A 24,563-nucleotide genomic window follows, 5' to 3' on the forward strand; every position below is an offset into this window, starting at 1 on the left:
CTTATGTTAGGTCCAGAACTGTCAGTATATAATTAGGACTAATAGCAAAGTACAAAAGCTGCCCCCTCTGGTAGTTTGAACTTTGACCTGTGTCTGCATTAGGGGTTAATGATGGCATACAGTACATGCATATCACTTTAAAAGATTAAAAGGTAATGTATTGCCTAGATTTTTTTATTTTATTGGATCCGTATGCTAAAATACCCTCATTTTTTTCCAATCTATTTTTATTCTCTGATTGCAAATTTTTTTGGGACATTATTATGGAGGCGGCCATCTTGCCGGAGCTTCTTTTCTGCTCTATTATCAGCACTTACAGATATGCTTTATAGAAGCTACACAGATGAAGACAATAAGGCTCAGTTCACATGAAGCAAAACTGGCGGAATTCTCCGTCGTGGAATCCCGCCAGACTCTGTGTCATAATGGCAGTGTATGGGAGGCTCGCGCGCCTCCTCTCTCTGCGCTGAAGAATGAACTTGTCCCTGGCGCGCCTCCTCTCTCCACGCTGTAGAATAAACATGTACAGTCTTCAGCACGGACAGAGGAGGCGCGCCAGGGACATGTTTATTCTTTAGCGAGGAGAGAGGATGCCATTATGACACAGAGGCTGGCGGGATTCTGCTGCAGAATTCTGACAGTTTTATTTCATGTAAACGGAGCCTAAGAGGTTCCTATTAAATCCTATGGGACATTTTTCTGGACATGCTGTGTGACCTGCCCAGAAGTCATTGTGTAGGGCAAGAGAGAGGGGGAGCTGTGAATGGCCTGACCCCATCTCATATTATATATATATATATATATATATACATATACCCACACACACACACACGCACGTCATCTCTCACTGTAATCCTCCCTGGGATTATCAAGGGAAGAATGTTTTCTTTACAGAACATGAGGTGTCGGATTATTATTAGGCTTAGTGGAAAGAATCAATGCAGCAAGATTATCAATAATAATAATAATAATAATAATAATAATAATAATAATAATAATAATAATCATCATCATAATCTATCTGTGACAAAAAAAAAAAAAATTCACAAAAACAGTTCATTTTCTGCTGCCACCTTCCCTTTAAGTATTGAGCAGCCTGGTGACCTGCTGGAGAAACGTGGCGGCCTACCTTGTGTTTGGGCTGAAAACACTGCACACAGGTGCCAAAGAGGCAACAACAATAAGAACAGTAACAAGTAGAATAGATTATGAAATATCACAACATTATGAAATGTTTTAAGACAAATACAACATTTATGAGCCACACGGACAGAACGTTCCGGAACTACTGACACCTTTAATAATCACTAAAAAAGTGATATAATAGTAGCTGCCGGCTGTGGAGATTAATAACTGCATTCAGCTTATACAAAGAGACACATAGCCGGATCTCACCACCACCATCTTGTATCAACCAGCTGCAACGGACACACCTGCCAACTACTACTCCCAAACCAGGCCGTCCTGTACCTCACACCATATGGTCTTTTAATGGTTCAGGGATGCTCCAGATATATAATAGAATAAAAACTAGTGACTTAAAGGGGAACTTCAATTGATTCAAAAGAATAAGAATTTAAACAAAATGTCAGAAAGTTATATAGATTTGTAATTTACTTCTATATAAAAATCTCTAGTCTTCCAGTACTTAGCAGCTTCTGTGTGTCTTGCAGGAAGTGGTGTATTCTCTCCAGTCTGACACAGTGCTCTCTGCTGCCACCTTTGTCCATGTCAGGAACTGTCCAGAGCCGGAGAGGTTTTCTATGGGGATTTGCTGTTGCTCTGTTGCTGAGGTGGCAGCAGAGAGCACTGTGTCAGACTGGAGAGAATACACCACTTCCTGCAAGACATACAGCAGTTGATAAGTACTGGAAGACTTCATATATTTATATAGAAGTAAATTTGCCCCAAAAAGCAGAGAATCAGGCAATATATTGTATGTGGGGCAGAGGTTTCATATTAGAGCTGTAAAACTATGGAGGAACAAAGCAGGACGGATTCTAGTAAACCGCGAGAGCGACACGTCTGTTATTAGAAGATCAAGAAATCACCAAGAAACACGTTCCGGCTCTGGAGAGAAAGATCACAACTTCTCTACTATAAGATCATGTTTTTGCCTTTTCCAATTTTCTAGGATTTACTCACTGGAAATAAATAAAAAAAAAAATGTATCGTTACCGATGACCCAGATAGGAAGCCTCACAATTTATTTTTTTTTAAATAAATTTACAGGGGTTGTGATTACAAGCAGTTCTGGAGTATACGCTCCATTATTTCTGTAGGTTTTCTATGTTTAATCAGTGTTATACATCCGGCCACTAGGTGTCTCCCTTCCTGTCACACTGCTCCATGCGGCCACTAGGTGTCTCCCTTCCTGTCACACTGCTCCATGCGGCCACTAGGTGTCTCCCTTCCTGTTACACTGGGCTCCATGCGGCCACTAGGTGTCTCCCTTCCTGTCACACTGGGCTCCATGCGGCCACTAGGTGTCTCCCTTCCTGTCACACTGGGCTCCATGCGGCCACTAGGTGTCTCCCTTCCTGTCACACTGCTCCATGCGGCCACTAGGTGTCTCCCTTCCTGTCACACTGCGCTCCATGCGGCCACTAGGTGTCTCCCTTCCTGTCACACTGGGCTCCATGCGGCCACTAGGTGTCTCCCTTCCTGTCACACTGCGCTCCATGCGGCCACTAGGTGTCACCCTTCCTGTCACACTGCTACATGTGGCCACTAGGTGTCTCCCTTCCTGTCACACTGCTCCATGCGGCCACTAGGTGTCTCCCTTCCTGTCACACTGCGCTCCATGCGGCCACTAGGTGTCTGCCTGTCACACTGCGCTCCATGCGGCCACTAGGTGTCTCCCTTCCTGTCACACTGCGCTCCATGCGTTCACTAGGTGTCTCCCTTCCTGTCACACTGCACTCCATGCGGCCACTAGGTGTCTCTCTTCCTGTCACACTGCGCTCCATGCGGCCACTAGGTGTCTCCCTTCCTGTCACACTGCGCTCCAGGCGGCCACTAGGTGTCACCCTTCCTGTCACACTGCTCCATGCGGCCACTACCTGTCACCCTTCCTGTCACACTGCGCTCCATGCGGCCACTAGGTGTCTCCCTTCCTGTAACACTGCTCCATGCGGCCACTAGGTGTCACCCTTCCTGTCACACTGCGCTCCATGCGGCCACTAGGTGTCTCCCTTCCTGTCACACTGCTCCATGCGGCCACTAGGTGTCTCCCTCCCTGTCACACTGCGCTCCATGCGGCCACTAGGTGTCTCCCTTCCTGTCACACTGCTCCATGCTGCCACTAGGTGTCACCCTTCCTGTCACACTGCTCCATGCGGCCACTACCTGTCTCCCTTCCTGTCACACTGCTCCATGTGGCCACTAGGTGTCTCCCTTCCTGTCACACTGCTACATGCGGCCACTAGGTGTCTCCCTTCCTGTCACACTGCTCCATGCGGCCACTAGGTGTCTCCCTTCCTGTTACACTGCTCCATGCGGCCACTAGGTGTCTCCCTTCCTGTCACACTGCTCCATGCGGCCACTAGGTGTCTCCCTTCCTGTCACACTGCGCTCCATGCGGCCACTAGGTGTCTTCCTTCCTGTCACACTGGGCTCCATGCGGCCACTAGGTGTCTTCCTTCCTGTCACACTGGGCTCCATGCGGCCACTAGGTGTCTCCCTTCCTGTCACACTGCTCCATGCGGCCACTAGGTGTCTCCCTTCCTGTCACACTGCGCTCCATGCGGCCACTAGGTGTCTCCCTTCCTGTCACACTGGGCTCCATGCGGCCACTAGGTGTCTCCCTTCCTGTCACACTGCGCTCCATGCGGCCACTAGGTGTCTCCCTTCCTGTCACACTGCGCTCCAGGCGGCCACTAGGTGTCTCCCTTCCTGTCACACTGCTACATGTGGCCACTAGGTGTCTCCCTTCCTGTCACACTGCTCCATGCGGCCACTAGGTGTCTCCCTTCCTGTCACACTGCGCTCCATGCGGCCACTAGGTGTCTGCCTGTCACACTGCGCTCCATGCGGCCACTAGGTGTCTCCCTTCCTGTCACACTGCGCTCCATGCGTTCACTAGGTGTCTCCCTTCCTGTCACACTGCTCCATGCGTTCACTAGGTGTCTCCCTTCCTGTCACACTGCTCCATGCGGCCACTAGGTGTCTCCCTTCCTGTCACACTGCGCTCCATGCGGCCACTAGGTGTGTCCCTTCCTGTCACACTGCGCTCCATGCGGCCACTAGGTGTCTCCCTTCCTGTCACACTGCTCCATGCGGCCACTACCTGTCTCCCTTCCTGTCACACTGCGCTCCATGCGGCCACTAGGTGTCACCCTTCCTGTCACACTGCGCTCCATGCGGCCACTAGGTGTCTCCCTTCCTGTCACACTGCTCCATGCGGCCACTAGGTGTCTCCCTCCCTGTCACACTGCGCTCCATGCGGCCACTAGGTGTCTCCCTTCCTGTCACACTGCGCCCCATGCTCCATACTGATATTTGGTCTTTTCTCTATAAAAAAAAAAGTCCACACACAGGAAGTCCCCGTCCTTTGTGCTCACATACACGGCTTGGTATAGATTGACAGCCATTCCTGAGCGCGCACGGAACCAGACAAGTCCTCATCCCACATGCGTCCACATTCAGTAGCAGAGAATCCTGGGGGTGCTCGCATTGTACGGTCGGTTCTCCCCTCACACAGCACCGAAACCTCTGTAACCACACAGTGAGATTATACATAACATAGAGCATTGTCTCCTGGTAAGCTTCAGAGCTGAGAATAAAATTAGTGTAAGGTAATAATATAATTAGTCTAAGACAATTGCCCTCAGGTGATATATAACCATGATGGACAGGGGTCTCTCTTTGTGTGAGCGCACTAAGGACTTTCATCTATTCAAACATGGTTTAAGGAGTCTATAGTCGCCACACTGTATTGGCCCTAGACGAGAGTGACAGCCCTCTCAGCCAATCACTGTCCATGGTCTTGTCCTGTCTCAGTCAGTTGTTGGCTGGATGGGAGTTTAGTGGCTGCGGGAACATCAAACACCCCAGAGGGAGGACACCGGGGGAGTGCGGACAGGTAAGTATTGATTAGCAAATGTTTGAACTGCACTAAAACAGCTAAATACCTGCAATCATTTCACCGGTTTAGGCCCCCTTCACACGTCCGGAAAATCTGTCCGGATTTCCTATCAGGAAATCCGGACGGATTTCCGGACTCATAGACTAACATTAGACACGGACACCCTTCCGGATTTTTCCGGAAGGGTGTCCGTTCCGGAAAATAGGACCGGATTTTTTAGATCCTGTCCTATTTTCGTCCGGAAATCCGGCACGGACGCCCCCATAGAAGTCTATGGGAGCGCCGGAATCACGGGCATTTTCCTGATGTATATCAGGAAAGTGCCCGCGATTCCGGACTGGTAGAGAGCCAGCCCCGGCCGCCGTCCGATCACCCGCACACCCCCATCCCCCCCGCACCGCACCGCACACGCTGCCCGGCACTACAGATCCCCCCCGCCGCCGCCGCCGCATCTGACCCTCTCAACCCCCCCCGGCCCCCCCTCCCCTCCCCCCCACACCCCTGGAAACTCACCACCGGGCCGGCCGCCGGATGCTCCAGTACCTCCGCCGCGCCCCCGCCGCCGCCCCCGCCGCCGCCCCCGCCCCCGCCGCCGCCGCCGCCCCCGCCGCCGCATCTGACCCTCCCCCCCCCCCCCCCCCCCCCGGGAACTCACCACCAGGCCGCCCGCCGGATGCTCCGCACCTCCGACCGCCGCCCGGACCTCAGCACTGCACTCTGACCCGGACCCCAACCTCGCGGCCCCGACAGAGCAGGATCCGGGACAGGTGAGATTAGGGCTACTACTCCCACCATGCTCTGCTGGCAGGCCATGATGGGAGTTGTAGTTCTGCAGCCTGTGGCCATCCAGGTTGCAGAAGTACAACTCCCATCATGGCTCTGCTGGCAGGCCATGATGGGTGTTGTAGTTCTGCAGCCTGTGGCCATCCAGGTTGCAGAAGTACAACTCCCATCATGGCTCTGCTGGCAGGCCATGATGGGAGTTGTAGTTCTGCAGCCTGTGGCCATCCAGGTTGCAGAAGTACAACTCCCATCATGGCTCTGCTGGCAGGCCATGATGGGAGTTGTAGTTCTGCAGCCTGTGGCCATCCAGGTTGCAGAAGTACAACTCCCATCATGGCTCTGCTGGTAGGCCATGATGGGAGTTGTAGTTCTGCAGCCTGATTTATGTTGGCATACTAGACAATATTATCTCATCAGGAAATCCTGAAGGTTTTTCCTGATGGTTTCCTGATGGTAAAAACGGATTACTGTCAGGAAATCCTGATACTATCCTGATGACATTTAAGGTCTCCTGATCAGGATTTCCTGACAGTAAAAACTGACACGGACGTGTGAAGGGGGCCTTAGTCCGCTTAATTTAAAGGGAAAGTGTCACCTAAACGTTCTTTTACTGATCGGCATCAGAGACTAAAACTTGTTCTTTTATTCTAATCTGTTTCTATTTTCTGACTGTAATTTTTATTTATCTTATTGTACATTGTTATGATGGCAGCCGTCTTGCCTGCGCTGTTCTTAACAGCATTAAGTGACATGCTTTACAGCAAGACTCATGGACATAGATGACAATAGACAGACTCTGTCCCCTTGAGATGAATGTGAGACATTACTGAGCGCGCTCTGTGACCTGTGAAGAGGTCATTCCACAGGGAGCTGCTATTATCTCCTCTATTTACTGGTTTAACATGACGCTGCAATGCTGTACAGATCACTTTACTGCAGCCTCCTCTTATCACCACAGACACAACAGGAAGTCTCAGCTTCGTTTTAGCCCCAGTGGTGAGAATGAGAACTGCAAGATATCAGGATTATTATATAATATAGAGAGAAATATGGAAAATCAGGAAAATGTCACCAAAAATTCTTACAAAATCTGTTTAACGTAAAAACATTATTTATACAATTAGTCAATTTCTGATGATACTGTCCCTTTAAGGTTCTGTTCATATGAATCCGACCTTTACATTAACAGTCAGTGAACCTGCAGAACCAAACTTTTGAAAAGTTGGCTGATCCCTAATATAAATGTCTGCAATGTGGGTCGTGGGCCGTGTCCGTATAAAGTCTCCCTGCCCAGCGCTGGGTCATTATAAACTATCTGCCCTCCCTGGATTTTTATACTTTCTGCAGTTGTTTCCTTTATGACTTTGTTAGTCGTTCCGGGCCGGTTACATCCTCACCGTCACTCAGCAGAAACCATAAAAACTCTGAAAGTCATAGAGTATAAAGCCTCTCCTGGCAGCAGCAATGGCGGAGTGATGCTGCAGAAATGCGGCCAAGATGCACTTAATCTAATACATTGCACTTACTGAATGATTTCATCTCTGCAGAGTGGCTGCTCCTGCATCATCAACCATCCGCGCGCCTCACTATTATCCTACAGACAGAAGACAGGGCGGACATTGCAGACCCCGCTCCCAGCGACTGCACTATTATACACGAGGCCGCGGCAGATCACATCCCAATAACATCTCCATTTATTACAGGGACACTGGGATATACAGGCCGCTCGTAACTTATCTGCTAAACCACTAGCAGGGAGCATGACAACAATGCAAATTACTTGTACTTAAAAATCTCCAGTCTTCCAGTACTTATCAGCTGCTGTATGTCCTGCAGGAAGTGGTGTATTCTCTCCAGTCTGACACAGTGCTCTCTGCTGCCACCTCTGTCCATGTCAGGAACTGTCCAGAGCAGGAGAGGTTTTCTATGGGGATTTGCTGCTGCTCTGGACAGTTCCTGACATGGACAGAGGTGGCAGCAGAGAGCACTGTGTCAGACTGGAAAGAGTACACCACTTCCTGCAGGACATACAGCAGCTCATAAAGCAGCTCATAAATACTGGAAGACTGGAGATTTTTAAAGCGACTCTGTACCCACAATCTGACCCCCTTCAAACCACTTGTACCTTCGGATAGCTGCTTTTAATCCAAGATCTGTCCAGGGGTCCGTTTGGCAGGTGATGCAGTTAGTGTCCTAAAAAACAACTTTTAAACTGGCAGCCGGGAGTATCTGTGCCCTAACTTTGCACCACCCCTCCTTCCCTCCTCCCCACCCTCTTTATCATTAGGAATGCCACTGGAACATTTTCTTCATGCTGAACATTGCACAGGTGCCTTAAGGATCCAGCCCATGTTCAGTATTTACACAGCTGAGGAATAGGAGACAATCTGCCTGGAGCATTCCTAATGATGAGGAGGGTGGGGAGGAGGGACGGAGAGGGTGTGCCAGCCTAATGCATACACAATCTAGGTCACGCCCGTTGGGCACAGAGCTGCCAATTTAAAAGTTGTTTTTATGACAATAACTGCATCACCTGCTGAACGGACCCCAGGACAGATCTTGGATTAGAAGCAGCTATGCGAAGGTACAAGGGGTTTGGGGGGGGGGGGGGGTCAGATCGTGGGTACAGAGTCGCTTTAAGTAGAAGTAATTTACAAATCTATATAACTTTCTGACATCAGGTAATTAAAAAAAAAAGTCTCTGGAGTGCCCCTTTAGGGTATTTGTCTAAAGTAATAATCTGCACCCACCTATGTACATACTGGAAGCATACATGTATATAGGATAATTTTGAGTATATATATATATATATATATATATATATATATATAATGCACGGTTCATTTGTCTCATCCCCAGCACACATACATGTATATAGGATAATTGTGTGTGTATATATATCATGCACGGTTCCTTTGTCTCATCCCCAGCACATACATACTGTAGAGAAATCATGTACCAGATGGCTGCACATACAATATGCAGTGTTTTTCCATCTGGGACGGCGCATTATTTCCGCACAATGTGAAGGTGCAGACTGTGACGTATATGGCCGACACTAAGCAGAAGCCATGACTCCCGGGGATGAGCTGCCGGACAGGTCACATATATACAGGGCTGGCAGAAAGGATAGTGATCCTCACTCCTGTATCTGAATCCTCTTCATCTATATACCATGCACTGGGGTTATCCATCTATACACCATGCACTGGAGTTCTTCATCTATATACCATGCACTGAGATTATTCATCTATATACCATGCACTGGGATTATCCATCTATATACCATGCACTGGGATTATCCATCTATACACCATGCACTGGGGTTATCCATCTATATACCAAGCACTGGGATTATCCATCTATACACCATGCACTGGGGTTATCCATCTATATACCATGCACTGGGATTATCCATCTATACACCATGCACTGGGGTTATCCATCTATATACCATGCACTGAGATTATTCATCTATATACCATGCACTGGGGTTATCCATCTATATACCATGCACTGAGATTATTCATCTATATACCATGCACTGGGATTATTCATCTACATACACCATGCACTGGGATTATCCATCTATATACCATGCACTGGGACTATTCATGTATATACCATGCACTGGGGTTTTCCATCTATATACCATGCACTGGGATTATTTATCTATACAGCATGCACTGGGATTATTCATCTATATACACCATGCACTGGTATTATCTATCTATATACCATGCACTGGGATTATTCATCTATATACCATGCACTGGGGTTATCGATATATATACCATGCACTGGGGTTATCCATCTATATACCATGCACTGGGATTATCCATCTATACACCATGCACTGGGATTATCCATCTATACACCATGCACTGGGATTATTCATCTATATACCATGCACTGGGATTATTCATCTATATACCATGCACTGGGGTTATCCATTTATACATCATGCACTGGGATTATCCATCTACATACCATGCACTGGGATTATTCATCTATATACCATGCACTGGGATTATTCATCTATATACCATGCACTGGGATTATTCATCTATATACCATGCACTGGGGTTATCCATTTATACATCATGCACTGGGATTATCCATCTACATACCATGCACTGGGATTATTCATCTATATACCATGCACTGGGATTATTCATCTATATACATCATGCACTGGGATTATTCATCTATATACATCATGCACTGGGATTATTATGGCTGCAGTCCATCTATCATGGAGACATAGACACGGAACAGCAGAAGGTATAGTCTCTGCTTTATAATGAAGAATGATCTCTCTGCAGCCGCATCACTTCCCAGCTCCTGCTTCTCCCAGCTGGGGGGGGGGGGGATGGCGGTGGCTACAGGCAGCTTCACCGAGTCTATAGAGGATAGTTACATAACCGCATACATGCCGCTCTCTTATATGTGACACAATATTGTACACCCCACCCCCCTCCTACAGAGTAGAACATTGTTCCTCGTGTTCCAAGACATATAGTGTATCCAGACCAGAAGTTTCAGGAGAAAAAGGGGGGTCTTCCCATATACCTGGCCTGGGGGTTCCTAAGGTAAGAAGGTCATTTGGAAGGGGGGGGGGTTAACACATCTTCAGAATTTTCCTGACCAGGTTGGAAAATCAGTCTATACTGCGTATAATTCACAGGAGAACTAGCAGATAGATATATATATATATATATATATATATATATATATATATATATATATATATATATATATATCTTAAAATGGATCCACAACATGGCCGCCCAGGGGGAATAATCATTCGGGTGAGTCCCCTGTTTGCTAACAATGGAGTTTATACAATTTCCTACTTGTCACGCCTGTTTCTTATAGGGGAAGCTATAGCGGACCTGTCTGCAGGAAAACAGAGGTGTAAATATGGCCATATAGCTAGGCATACTAGTCATCATGATTTCGGGGACAACTCTATGATTTCCTTAGTCTTCTTCATCAGGGAGAGAAAAAGAACATAGGTAATAATAAGGTTGAAAAAAAAAAAGACAAGAAAACCCTACAGTGCTCATCCAGACAAAAACCATCCAGACATCCACATCACGGAGAGAAAGTTTCTTCCCAACTCCAAAAATGTATGCAAATGAGGCTCAAGTGCCCACAGGGTGTTCCCCTGTGTGGCATGTTGGGCCACGCCCCCTGGACACTTAGGCCTCATTTGCATAATATCAAAACTGCTTATATCTTGTGTGTCCACAATCGTGGCAGAACATTGTGGTGTAAAATAATTCAGCTAAATAGACTAAACAATCTCAGGATGAACCAAAATTACCAACAGCCTGGTAGAGGGTGATACATCCAGTGCATTCTCAGGGGGTCTAGTATAGGTTTGCACAGTCTAAGATATAGAAACTATTAGTAATTGCGAAATGACAATTTACATCTTAAGGTCCAGACTTATAAAATAAGTGATCTGTTTTTTTCTACCCACCCCCTCCCCCAGAACAGCTCCTCTGCAGGCCGGGTCGGGTACTGCAGCCCCATTCATTAGAAGAGACTGTTTCTTTCAGCGGGGACAGCCGCCGTTCCTCCAGTAACATATCCTCTCAGGATTGTAACTAAAGCTTCCCGGGATTTTCTTCTTTCTCCAGCAAATATTTTCAGCGGTTATTAAGATGCGCAGTTCACACATAGGTCAGAGCGAACCACCAGGCAAACGTATGTAAATGCTGACACCATTCACCAAAATAGCAACAATTGATATGTACTGTGTCTGCAGAGCGCTGCACCAATGAGCCCTGACATATTGTTCTGTGGAATAGGAATACGGCTCCATTCATCTCACCCGGGAGCGGCACGTAGTCACCCAGATGGAGGGCGACCATCCCGCCCCCATCACACAGGTGCATGATAGGCTGATAAATTCAGGTTTTATCATTTTAGGTCCATATTTTTTTCACCCAAAAGAATTATGTTAAATTTTATGGGGAAACACAACACAGTCTACGGGTCGCTGCTGGCACAAAAAAAATAAAAAAAAATAAAAATTTGACTAAACCATGGTGGTATTTAAAAAGTAAGGCTTAAAGGGGTCCAGCGCTACAAAAACACGGCCACTTTCCCCCTACTGTTGTCTCCAGTTTGGGTGTAGGTTTTGAAACTCAGTTCCATTAAAGTAAATGGAGCTTAATTGCAAACTGCACCTGACCTGGAGACAACAGTAGGGGGAAAAGTGGCCATGTTTTTGTAGCGCTGGATAACCCCTTTAAGGAAACCCTGTGATCTGTTGTGACAGGGGAAACAGCCAGGATAGGGTTAATAGGTTAGGGTAGAAGGCTTGAGTGAGAAAAGGAGGGGCCCACAGAGGGAAAAAGGAGGGGCCCACAGAGGGAAAAAAGGAGGGGCCTACAGAGGGAAAAAAGGAGGGGCACACAGAGGGAAAAGGAAGGGCACACAGAGGGAAAAGGAGGGGCACACGGAGGGAAAAGGAGGGGCACACAGAGGGAAAAGGAGGGGCACACAGAGGGAAAAGGAGGGGCACACAGAGGGAAAAGGAGGGGCACACAGAGGGAAAAGGAGGGGCACACAGAGGGAAAAGGAGGGGCCCACAGAGGGAAAAGGAGGGGCCCACAGAGGGAAAAGGAGGGGCCCACAGAGGGAAAAGGAGGGGCCCACAGAGGGAAAAAGGAGGGGCCCACAGAGGGAAAAGGAGGGGCCCACAGAGGGAAAAGGAGGGGCCCACAGAGGGAAAAGGAGGGGCCCACAGAGGGAAAAAGGAGGGGCCCACAGAGGGAAAAAGGAGGGGCCCACAGAGGGAAAAAGGAGGGGCCCACAGAGGGAAAAGGAGGGGCCCACAGAGGGAAAAAGGAGGGGCCCACAGAGGGAAAAAGGAGGGGCCCACAGACGGAAAAAGGAGGGGCCCACAGAGGGAAAAGGAGGGGCCCACAGAGGGAAAAAGGAGGGGCCTACAGAGGGGAAAAGGAGGGGCCCACAGAGGGAAAAGGAAGGGCATAGATTGGTCCTTGCTCTCTCCTGATGTAACTCTCGTTAGGAGAAGGCCGGTTAGTTGAGAGCCCCCCCCCCCCCCGCCCGTCCGTCCTTCCCTGTTGTGGGTCTGGGGATCCCTGAGGTTGGTCATGGAAACTGAATGAGTGGCACAGGGATGTAATTCCCCGATGTAAATGATCATCCAGAGGAAGTTTGTATTTGGGCTCCCGGCAGTCTGGTGTCTCCCGACAGCTATTTAGCCATCAGCGGGTCATTTTATATAGAGGGGTCCTGAGCCAGCAGCGGGCAGCTGGGGGGCAAAAATTAGGTTGGGTGAAGCAGATGGGCATCACTATTGGAGTTTCAACGACCCCACCAGTCTAGTTATTTAAATGAAAAGTCCATCGATTTGTAAAAGCCGGCAGGGCTAGGGGGAAAACTAATGACAAGTAGGAACGGTGAGCGGGTGGAGCGGCCACGGGACCCCTTCCAAAAGTCATTTTCCCTAAATTGTGATAACAGCCTGTCAAGGCGAATGGACTGGCTCAGCCACCACAGTCCCACCACAGTCACTGATTGGCTGAGCAGCCAGTCCATCAGCCGGGTTGTGATGTGGACTGGCCAAGTTAGTAAATCATTGGTAACTTTTTATAAAAACAGCACCACATCTGTCCACAGGTTGTACTGCAGCTTGGTCCTTACTGCAATACCATAAATAACCTATAGACAAGAGTGGCGCTATTTCTATATTTTTCCAATCTGTACGACCCCTTTAAGTAACCGTGTACGGTCTGCGGCACTGACTATATACTAAACCCAGGATCCGCTATCATAAATAATTGGTTAATCTGTCTACTGGCTTAAATTGGAAAAATTAATATTAGTCTACTGAAACCCTGCCGTTCCTCTACCGAGACTGTCCTATTTTCATACTTTTATCCTGTTGCTTAGCAATGAGCGCACAGAACGTCTGTATCAGAGGAAGCGGAGGCACCGGCCTCTTCTTCTGTTCTCCCTTTGCTTCAGTTTTCAAAGTATTCTCATTATAAGTGACTACAGGAATGAATAGAGACGTCCGGGGCTGAAAATGGGCTGATTTATACCAGAAACAGCGCCACTCTCCTCTATACAGGCCATGGCTGGTACTGCAGCTAAGCTCTCTCTATAACAGATGAGCTGCAATACCACACACAACCTATAGGGTGGCGCTGTTTCTGTAATAAGAAAAAAAGAAGAGGGTTGTTAGCTGCTGAATTAGAGGCTCATCTATTTTATTACTGAACAAATGATGAAAAACAACAACCCAAATCTTGTGCCACCACTTTCATCAGGACCCCATGAAGAAAGAGATCCTTCCACTCAAAAAAAAAAGAACCAGAGCTCCTCAGGGGCTGGACTAAAGAGTCATGTGACTCAACTCTGGAGAATGGTTAATTCAATGTATAAGGGGAGGAGCAAATATCATGCTCTATTTTCACCCAGGCGAGTGCAACATAGGCTGTGGCCACGTATAGATGTAAGGGTGAGATTCAATAAATCCCAATTTAATGAAGTGGCTTTCAGTTATTTAAAGGGGCACTCTTGCTCAATATTTTTACATTCACATCAACTGGTGTCAGAAAGTTATACATTTCCATTTAAAAATCTCCAGTCTTCCAGTACTTATCAGCTGCTGTATATCCTGCTGGAAGTGATGTATTCTTTCCAGTCTGACACAGTGCTCTCTGCTGCCACCTCTGTCCATGTCAGGAACTGTCCAGAGCAGGAGAGGTTTTCTATGGGGATTTGCTGCTGCTCTGGACAGTTCCTGATATGGACAGAGGTGGCAGCAGAGAGCACTGTGTCAGACTGGAGAGAATACACCTGCAGGACATACAGCAGCTGAGAAGTACTGGAAGACTGGAGATTTTTACATAGAAATAATTGCAAATATACATAACTTCCTGACACCAGTTGATTTGATAGAAAAATATTTATTGCCGGAGTGCCCATTTAAACACTACGGGTATAACTGTTTTTGACCTCATTTTGCAGCTGGGAATGGCGACTATGAGACTATTATATAACATAGGGAAACATACGATACAGCCTGGGCTGAAATACTGCCAGGTCCCCTGGCCTCGTAATAAGAAACTATTGGAGACGAGAACAGCTCATAAAATAGAACATCTACCACGGAACGTTCCGGCAGCGCTCGGTCACTACGACATGGTGGGAAATAACCAGAAAGGGAAATACTTTCTCTAACAACTGAGCCAAGAAATCAATTCTGCCCGGTCCCCATACTGTGAGGAGGATGAAGGAGACGAGCGTCTTATAAAGATCGGGGGGGGGGGGGGGCAGCCGGCAGTAACTGTCCAGGTTCCCTTCGCAGGAGATAATGAGCAGGAGAGGTTTTCTATGGGGATTTGCTGCTGCTCTGGACAGTTCCTGACATGGACAGAGGTGGCAGCAGAGAGCACTGTTTCAGACTGGAGAGAATACACCACTTCCTGCAGGACATACAGCAGCTGATAAGTACTGGAAGACTGGAGATTTTTCAATAGAAGTAATTTACAAATCTGTATAACTTTCTGACACCAGTTGATGTGGAAGAGAAAATAAAAATCACTGGAGTGCCCCTTTAGAGGAGCAGAATGGATGACCCTTTAACTCAAAGTTCACTAAGGGTACTATTACACAAAGTGATTTTTCGACGATCAATGATTAACGATCTCTAAACGAAGGCTATGGCGAACGACCTGAAATAGTTCACCCAATTCCACGGAACGATGATTGTTACTTATCATCGTCTGGTCATCTCTATTGCGTCCGTCGCTACTGCGAACGATGTCTTATTCCATGCGAATGATTTGCAAACGATCAATGATAAAAATAGGTCCAAACGATTTATTGTTAATTTTTACACATATACAGAGATAAATTACCGTAAATAACTATATATAAGAGATACCTGTTCGTGACGCCACAATCTGATGTAACAATCAGATAAATGATCAGTAAACATAATAATACGCATGACTATTACATGCGTCTTCCAGTATTACAGGACTGACGGCCACTGTGAATAATCTCCCGTCCTGGGGATATTGTTTGTAAAACCTTTACATCTACGGGGACTGGAAATGCATTGTTTTGTTTGCACACAAGTCTCTGATTTAATCAAGCCGACAGATTTGTTTGTTTTCGCTGCTCAGACGGCAAATAGTTCAGGGGCATAAAAAGGCGGATCATCCTGGTGACAGTGATCCAGGCCCAGATAGCACAAACATAGAACTAGAAGGATTTAGTTAAAGCTGCATGAGGGTGGCAAACTATGAAGTATACCGCCAGACAAACCTGACCAATCCAGTGTGCCGGATGTCACCAATCCTAATCCTCCTCCTCTCCACACAGATACAACAGTCCTGCAATGCATGCACCCTACTACAACTTTTACATGAAAGGAAATGCTGGATATAATGGGGAAAAATAAAAAGGAACGTTTTATTTTTGACAAAAAAGGGAAATAAAATGGATGAGGGACAAGACAGACTCAGTTCCCATTAGCGGTCCCGGGGAATATGTGCATCAGCGTGGTACATCAAGCGCCACTTTTACGCCAAGATTCTTACAGATCAAAACAGCAATTTGAGTCCATTGTCCGCAGATCGTGTCAGAAGCTTCTAACGTCTGGATGTGATTAATGAAGACATCGCTGCCACCAGCAAACCTCTACAGACCGCCATGGCAGAGCGACAGCGGGAAGTGCGTGACCTAGAACTCAAATCACTGGGGGAGGGGGGGAGATATCATAGTATATATCATAGTGTATATAGTGTATATATATCATAGTATCAACAGGAAGACACTGGTGCGAGTGAGGGAAGAGGAGTCACCTTCTCTTTGGACATATTAGGTTCATAATATACTTAGGACTTGTTAGATAAGAGAGTCAGGATCCTTATCAATTGAAGTAGTAGTTCACACACACAAAAATATTCTTTAAAATTAACTGGTGCCAAAAACTGCCAGATTTGTAATTTACTTCTATTAAAAAAATCTCCAGTCTTCCAGTACTTATGAACTGCTGTATGTCCTGCAGGAAGTGATGTATTCTCTCGAGTCTGACACCGTGCTCTCTGCTGCCACCTCTGTCCATGTCAGGAACTGTCCAGAGCAGCAGCAAATCCCCATAGAAAACCTCTCCTGTTCTGGACAGTTCCTGATATGGACAGAGGTGGCAGCAGAGAGCACTGTGTCAGACTGGAGAGAATACACCACTTCCTGCAGGACATACAGCAGCTGAGAAGTACTGGAAGACTGGAGATTCTTAAATAGAAGAAAATTATAAATCTATACAACTTTCTGGCACCAGTTGGGAGGCTGGGGGGAGGGAGGGACCCTAACAAATCGGTGAAGCAGATTGGCGCCTGAATGATATCAGTGTGTTTTTGAAGGGGTTAAACAACAGTTTTGGAGGTTGAGGAATAGAATGGGATGGGTCTGGTCGCGGGTTCCTGTGTGATCCAGATAGGTATATGTATATATATATATATATATATATATATATATATATATATATAGTTATATACAGTCATGTTATATACGAGTCACAGCCCGACAATAACATAAGATTTAAAAAAAAAAATTATATATATATATATATATATATATATATATATATATATATATATATAACGCATTCTATAAGACTACAAAATCTAATGCAGGGGAGGGATACAGATCTGTTTATATGTAAGTATAGGGGGGGGGAGATTTTCCTTATTGGAATGTTAAAGTAGTTCTCCAGCCTTACATAACTGATGGCCGATCCTCAGGATATTAGATAGTGAGAGGTCCGACCCTCAGCAGCCGCCCCCTCCCCCTGATCAGCTGTATGAATGGGCATCTACATTCGTACTGATCAGCAGGAATGGGGGGGAGTCGGACCCCTGTCAATCTAATATCCTGAGAATCGGCCAACAATTATATAACGCTGGAGAACCCCTTTAGCCTCTCAATAAGGAAATCTCAATGCTCAGCAATATCCCCATATACATGTACCTCTAGATTATAGTGGTGGGGGGGATGTAGCTGTAGATTATAGTGGTCCGGGGGGGTTAAACTGTAGATTATAGTGGTCCGGGGGGATGTAACTATAGATTATAGTGGTCGGGGGCTGTAGTTGTAGATTATAGTGGTGGGGGGATGTAGCTGTAGATTATAGTAGTCGGGGGAAGTGGCTGTGGATTATAGTGGTCGGGGGGATGTAACTATAGATTATAGTGGTCGGGGGCTGTAGTTGTAGATTTCTCTCACCGTCTCTATTATTCCACGTGATCGTACAGAACGTTGGGATGGATCAGGCCGTTCCTGGTGACAGATTATTTTGGTTGCGGTCCCGATGGAAATCCAGGAGTCTAATTAAATTCCATCTTTACTTCTGCTGAATTGTTAATTATTTCTTACAGCCGGAGGTCGCCGTCCTTGTTTAGCGGATTTATTAATTAGCGACATCACCTACAAGTTTCTTGGACGTTACCGACATCGGATTTCGGATGATGGGAGGGGTCTAATGTGTCCTGTGGAAGGGGCTGAGCTGCAATACCTGACACAACCTCAGGGGAGCGGGGGCGCTGGTTTGGGATTCTAGCGCCATCTGGGCTGCAATGGGCCGACATCCCCCACCCCGGCCTTATTACCCCAAATGCCCCTGTAAGATTCCTGTAATAGATGGAGATGAGGGAAGAGCTTGTAGTGCAGTCACCTAAGATTGTTTCGGCCTCTTCTGCTTTTATTCTGATATTTCTGATGGCAGGAACAGGGGGTGCAGGCCGCGCCATTCTTACAATGAGAAAGTAACACAATGGAGATAAAGCCAAAGGCTGTTAGAGAGGTCAGTGGTAGCCAAGATCACTGTAGGGTTCTATGTCACTAAGATCACGGTAGGGTTCTATGGTCACATACTGTAGTTTATTATAGAGTTCTATGGTCACATACTGTAGTTTATTATAGAGTTCTATGGTCACATACTGCAGTTTATTATAGAGTTCTATGGTCACATACTGTAGTTTATGACAGGGTTCTCTATAAGTTTATTATAGAGTTCTATGGTCACATACTGCAGTTTATAATAAGGTTGTGCAGTAACTAACAGCACTGTAGGTTTCTATGGATAACTAAGACCATCAGAGGTTCCAAAGTTCGGTTCAGTAAAAGTACAGGAGATGCATGTATTAGTAGTACGGACCCCCGAGTGTGGCTGCATTAGGGCCCCTCTAATTATAGGCCTTGGACTCTGGTAACTTCCTTTTATATGACGGAGTAATGACAGAGCCACGACAGCTATAGGATGGAGCCGTGACAGCTATATGACAGAGCCGCGACAGCTATATGACAGAGCCGCGACAGCTATATGACAGAGCCACGACAGCTATATGACAGAGCCACGACAGCTATATGACAGAGCCACGACAGCTATATGACAGAGCCATGACAGCTATATGACAGAGCCACGACAGTAATATGGCAGAGCCGCGACAGCTATATGACAGAGCCGCGACAGCTATATGACAGAGCCGCGACAGCTATATGACAGAGCCGCGACAGCTATATGACAGAGCCGTGACAGCTATATGACAGAGCCGTGACAGCTATATGACAGAGCCGTGACAGCTATATAATGGAGCAATGACAGCTATATGACGGAGCAATGACAGCTATATGACGGAGCAATGACAGCTATATGACAGAGCAATGACAGCTATATGACAGAGCAATGACAGCTATATGACGGAGCAAAGACAGCTATATGACGGAGCAATGACAGCTATATGACAACTATCTCAGATCCCACGGACTGCAGTGACAGCTCAGTCTGCAGTTTTGGGTATTCAGCGAGGTCCTAGACTGTGTGACATCAATGACAAGTCAGACAAAGTGTCCTGTGGGGGCACCCTGCCTGTATGATGGGGCGTTATCTATCATTATATATCAGTGATGATCATCCATCTCCCTGTATTACAGCCTCAACCAATACACCAGTATGACCAGTACACCAGCCATGACCAGACCAGTACACCAATACACCAGTATGGCCAGTACACCAGTCATGACTATAGCCATCACTATACCAGTACACCAGCCATGACTATACCAGTACACCAATACACCAGTATGGCCAGTACACCAGCCATGACTATACCAGTACACCAATACACCAGTATGGCCAGTACACCAGCCATGACTATACCAGTACACCAATACACCAGTATGGCCAGTACACCAGCCATGACTATACCAGTACACCAATACACCAGTATGGCCAGTACACCAGCCATGACTATACCAGTACACCAATACACCAGTATGGCCAGTACACCAGCCATGACCATACCAGTACACCAGCCATGACCATACCAGTACACCAGCCATGATTATACCAGTACACCAGCCGTGATTATACCAGTACACCAGCCATGATTATACCAGTACACCAGCCATGATTATACCAGTACACCAGCCATGATTATACCAGTACACCAGCCATGATTATACCAGTACACCAGCCATGATTATACCAGTACACCAGCCATGATTATACCAGTACACCAGCCATGATTATACCAGTACACCAGCCATGATTATACCAGTACACCAGCCGTGATTATACCAGTACACCAGCCGTGATTATACCAGTACACCAGCCGTGATAAGACCAGTACACCAGCCATGATTATACCAGTACACCAGCCTTCACTATACCAGTACATCAGCCATGATTATACCAGTACACCAGCCATGATTATACCAGTACACCAGCCGTGATTATACCAGTACACCAGCCTTCACTATACCAGTACATCAGCCATGATCAGACCAGTACATCAGCCATGATGTACTGGTATATATATATATATTATATATTATATATATATATATATATATATATATATATATATATATATATATATATAATCTCCCTCCAGGACTCTGCATATACAGGATATAACCAGCATCTCCCTCCTCTCCCATCTCCCTCCAGGATCAGCAATAAGATGACATTTACCCAGAAGGAGCTGCAGTATCAGGAGCTGCCAAGTCGCAGGGTGGTGCCTCCTACTTGATGCCAATAGTTGTGTCTATATACACACTGATATACACACACACACACAATATACACACAATATATACACACCAATATACACAATATATACACCCCAATATATATACACCAATATACACACAGTATATCCACCACTGATCCCACCTGTGCCTCATCCCTGCACCCCCCAAAAAGTTCAGAGAAGTCTAATAAAATATAAGATCCCACCTTTCTGGTCTCAGGGGTCGGGGCGAACCTCAATCACCTAAACGTCTGCACCCAAAGTCCCTAAATAAATTCCATATATACAAGTGCAGCAGCAACATAGAAGCCTATAGTATGTGTACAACATAGAAGACTATGCATACACTATATAGGACTATGCATCCACTATATAGGAGACTGCATACACTATATAGAAGACTATGCATACACTATATAGAAGACTATGCATACACTATATAGAAGACTATGCATACACTATATAGAAGACTATGCATACACTATATAGGAGACTGCATACACTATATAGAAGGCTATGCATACACTATATAGAAGACTATGCATACACTATATAGGACTATGCATCCACTATATAGGACTATGCATCCACTATATAGAAGACTATGCATCCACTATATAGAAGACTATGCATCCACTATATAGAAGACTATGCATACACTATATAGAAGACTATGCATACACTATATAGAAGGCTATGCATACACTATATAGGAGACTATGCATACACTATATAGAAGACTATGCATACACTATATAGAAGACTATGCATACACTATATAGAAGACTATGCATACACTATATAGGACTATGCATACACTATATAGAAGACTATGTATACACTATATAGAAGACTATGCATACACTATATAGGACTATGCATACACTATATAGAAGACTATGCATACACTATATAGAAGACTATGCATACACTATATAGGAGACTATGCATACACTATATAGGACTATGCATACACTATATAGGACTATGCATACACTATATAGAAGACTATGCATACACTATATAGGAGACTATGCATACACTATATAGGACTATGCATACACTATATAGAAGACTATGCATACACTACATAGAAGACTATGCATACACTACATAGAAGACTATGCATACACTATATAGAAGACTATGCATACACTATATAGAAGACTATGCATACACTATATAGAAGACTATGCATACACTATATAGAAGCCTATGCATACACTATATAGAAGACTATGCATACACTATATAGAAGACTATGCATACACTATATAGAAGACTATGTATACACTATATAGAAGACTATGCATACACTATATAGAAGACTATGCATACACTATATAGAAGACTATGCATACACTATATAGAAGACTATGCATACACTATATAGAAGGCTATGCATACACTATATAGGAGACTATGCATACACTATATAGAAGACTATGCATACACTATATAGAAGACTATGCATACACTATATAGAAGACTATGCATACACTATATAGGACTATGCATACACTATATAGAAGACTATGTATACACTATATAGAAGACTATGCATACACTATATAGGACTATGCATACACTATATAGAAGACTATGCATACACTATATAGAAGACTATGCATACACTATATAGGAGACTATGCATACACTATATAGGACTATGCATACACTATATAGGACTATGCATACACTATATAGAAGACTATGCATACACTATATAGGAGACTATGCATACACTATATAGGACTATGCATACACTATATAGAAGACTATGCATACACTACATAGAAGACTATGCATACACTACATAGAAGACTATGCATACACTATATAGAAGACTATGCATACACTATATAGAAGACTATGCATACACTATATAGAAGACTATGCATACACTATATAGAAGACTATGCATGCAGTCCCGGCCATAGTGTCCCCGCAGTCCCGGCCATAGTGTCCCCGCAGTCCCGGCCATAGTGTCCCCGCAGTCCCGGCCATAGTGTCCCCGCAGTCCCGGCCATAGTGTCCCCGCAGTCCCGGCCATAGTGTCCCCGCAGTCCCGGCCATAGTGTCCCCGCAGTCCCGGCCATAGTGTCCCCGCAGTCCCGGCCATAGTGTCGGGCTATGTCCCTTGGGTCAGGGACTAAAGGGGTCCCCTCCATCCCCGGATGACCGTGTATGCAGATGTATGTCAGAGATTGGTCGCAGTTCGGTGCCGGGAGGTTTCCGTGAGGTTAGACCCCCGGGACCCCCCATCTCTCTCCCCACTATCCTGCATGGCGGCGGCGGCGGTGCTCCGGTGTGTGTGCTGTGTGCACGGTGCGGGGTGCGGGCACCGGGATACATGGTCACTCACCGCGGTGCCGAGCTCCTAACTGGATGCTTCATCTACAGCCCGGTGTACGGTACAGCTCGGCGGGGGCACAGCACGGAGGGTGTACGGTACAGCTCGGCGGGGGCACAGCACGGAGGGAGCACGGAGGAGGCGGCAGCAGCCAGGCCGGTGTCATCCAGCTAATCCATTCCGTCCATGCTGCTGGCGGGGAGCGGGGAGCGGACGTTACTACCGGGCGGGAGGGGAGAGGGGGGGAGACAGGCGGCGCCGGGAGACGAGGACATTCTCCGAGGATTCCCTGGAATCACGTCTGCACGAACCACATCCATCAGCCCATGGCCGACCACCTCCCTGCTGCCGACCACCTCCCTGCTGCCGACCACCTCCCTGCCGGCCACCTGAGCGGACAGCGACCGCTACACAGAAACACAGACTGGACAGAATGGAATCAGCCAGCGGCGCCGGGAGATGGATATATACACAGTGACAGTATACAGGGGGGGGGGGGGGGGGGGGGGGGGGTATATACACAGTGACTGTATACAGGGGGGGATATATACAGTGACAGTATACAGGGGGGATATATACACTGACAGTATACAGGGGGGATATATACACAGTGACAGTATACGGGGGGGGGTATATACACAGTGACAGTATACGGGGGGGGGTATATACACTGACAGTATACAGGGGGGGTATATACAGTGACAGTATACGGTGGGGGATATATACACTGTGACAGTATACAGCATGGGGGATATATACACTGTGACAGTATACAGGGGGATATATACACTGTGACAGTATACAGGGGGGATATATACACTGTGACAGTATACAGGGGGGATATATACAGTGACAGTATACGGGGGGGGGATATATACACTGTGACAGTATACAGCGGGGGGATATATACACTGTGACAGTATACAGGGGGATATATACACTGACAGTATACAGGGGGGTATATACAGTGACAGTATACAGGGGGGGTATATACAGTGACAGTATACGGGGGGGGATATATACACTGTGACAGTATACAGGGGGGGATATACACTGACAGTATACAGGGGGGGATCTATACACTGTGACAGTATACAGGGGGATATATACACTGTGACAGTATACAGGGGGATATATACACTGTGACAGTATACAGGGGGGGTATATACAGTGACAGTATACAGGGGGGGTATATACAGTGACAGTATACAGGGGGGGTATATACAGTGACAGTATACGGGGGGGGATA

The 24,563-nt window shown here is 46.4% G+C and overlaps 1 protein-coding gene across 5 annotated transcripts in view; it reads right to left on the bottom strand.

Moving 5' to 3' along the window:
* The window catches only part of CDK14 (cyclin dependent kinase 14), a 312,138-nt gene that overhangs the window by 237,159 nt on the left and 50,416 nt on the right, over positions 1 to 24,563 (bottom strand). Inside the window, exon 1 of one of the 5 annotated variants that reach the window (XM_069959460.1) lies at positions 23,327 to 23,643. The exons of the other annotated variants lie outside the window; for them this stretch is intronic. The gene's annotated coding sequence lies outside the window, so the exon portion shown is untranslated. Of the gene's footprint in view, positions 1 to 23,326; positions 23,644 to 24,563 lie in introns of those variants that run through there. 5 annotated transcript variants of the gene reach the window in all.

The sequence above is a fragment of the Dendropsophus ebraccatus genome, chromosome 2 (assembly GCF_027789765.1).
Source record: "Dendropsophus ebraccatus isolate aDenEbr1 chromosome 2, aDenEbr1.pat, whole genome shotgun sequence".
Lineage (NCBI taxonomy): Eukaryota > Metazoa > Chordata > Amphibia > Anura > Hylidae > Dendropsophus > Dendropsophus ebraccatus.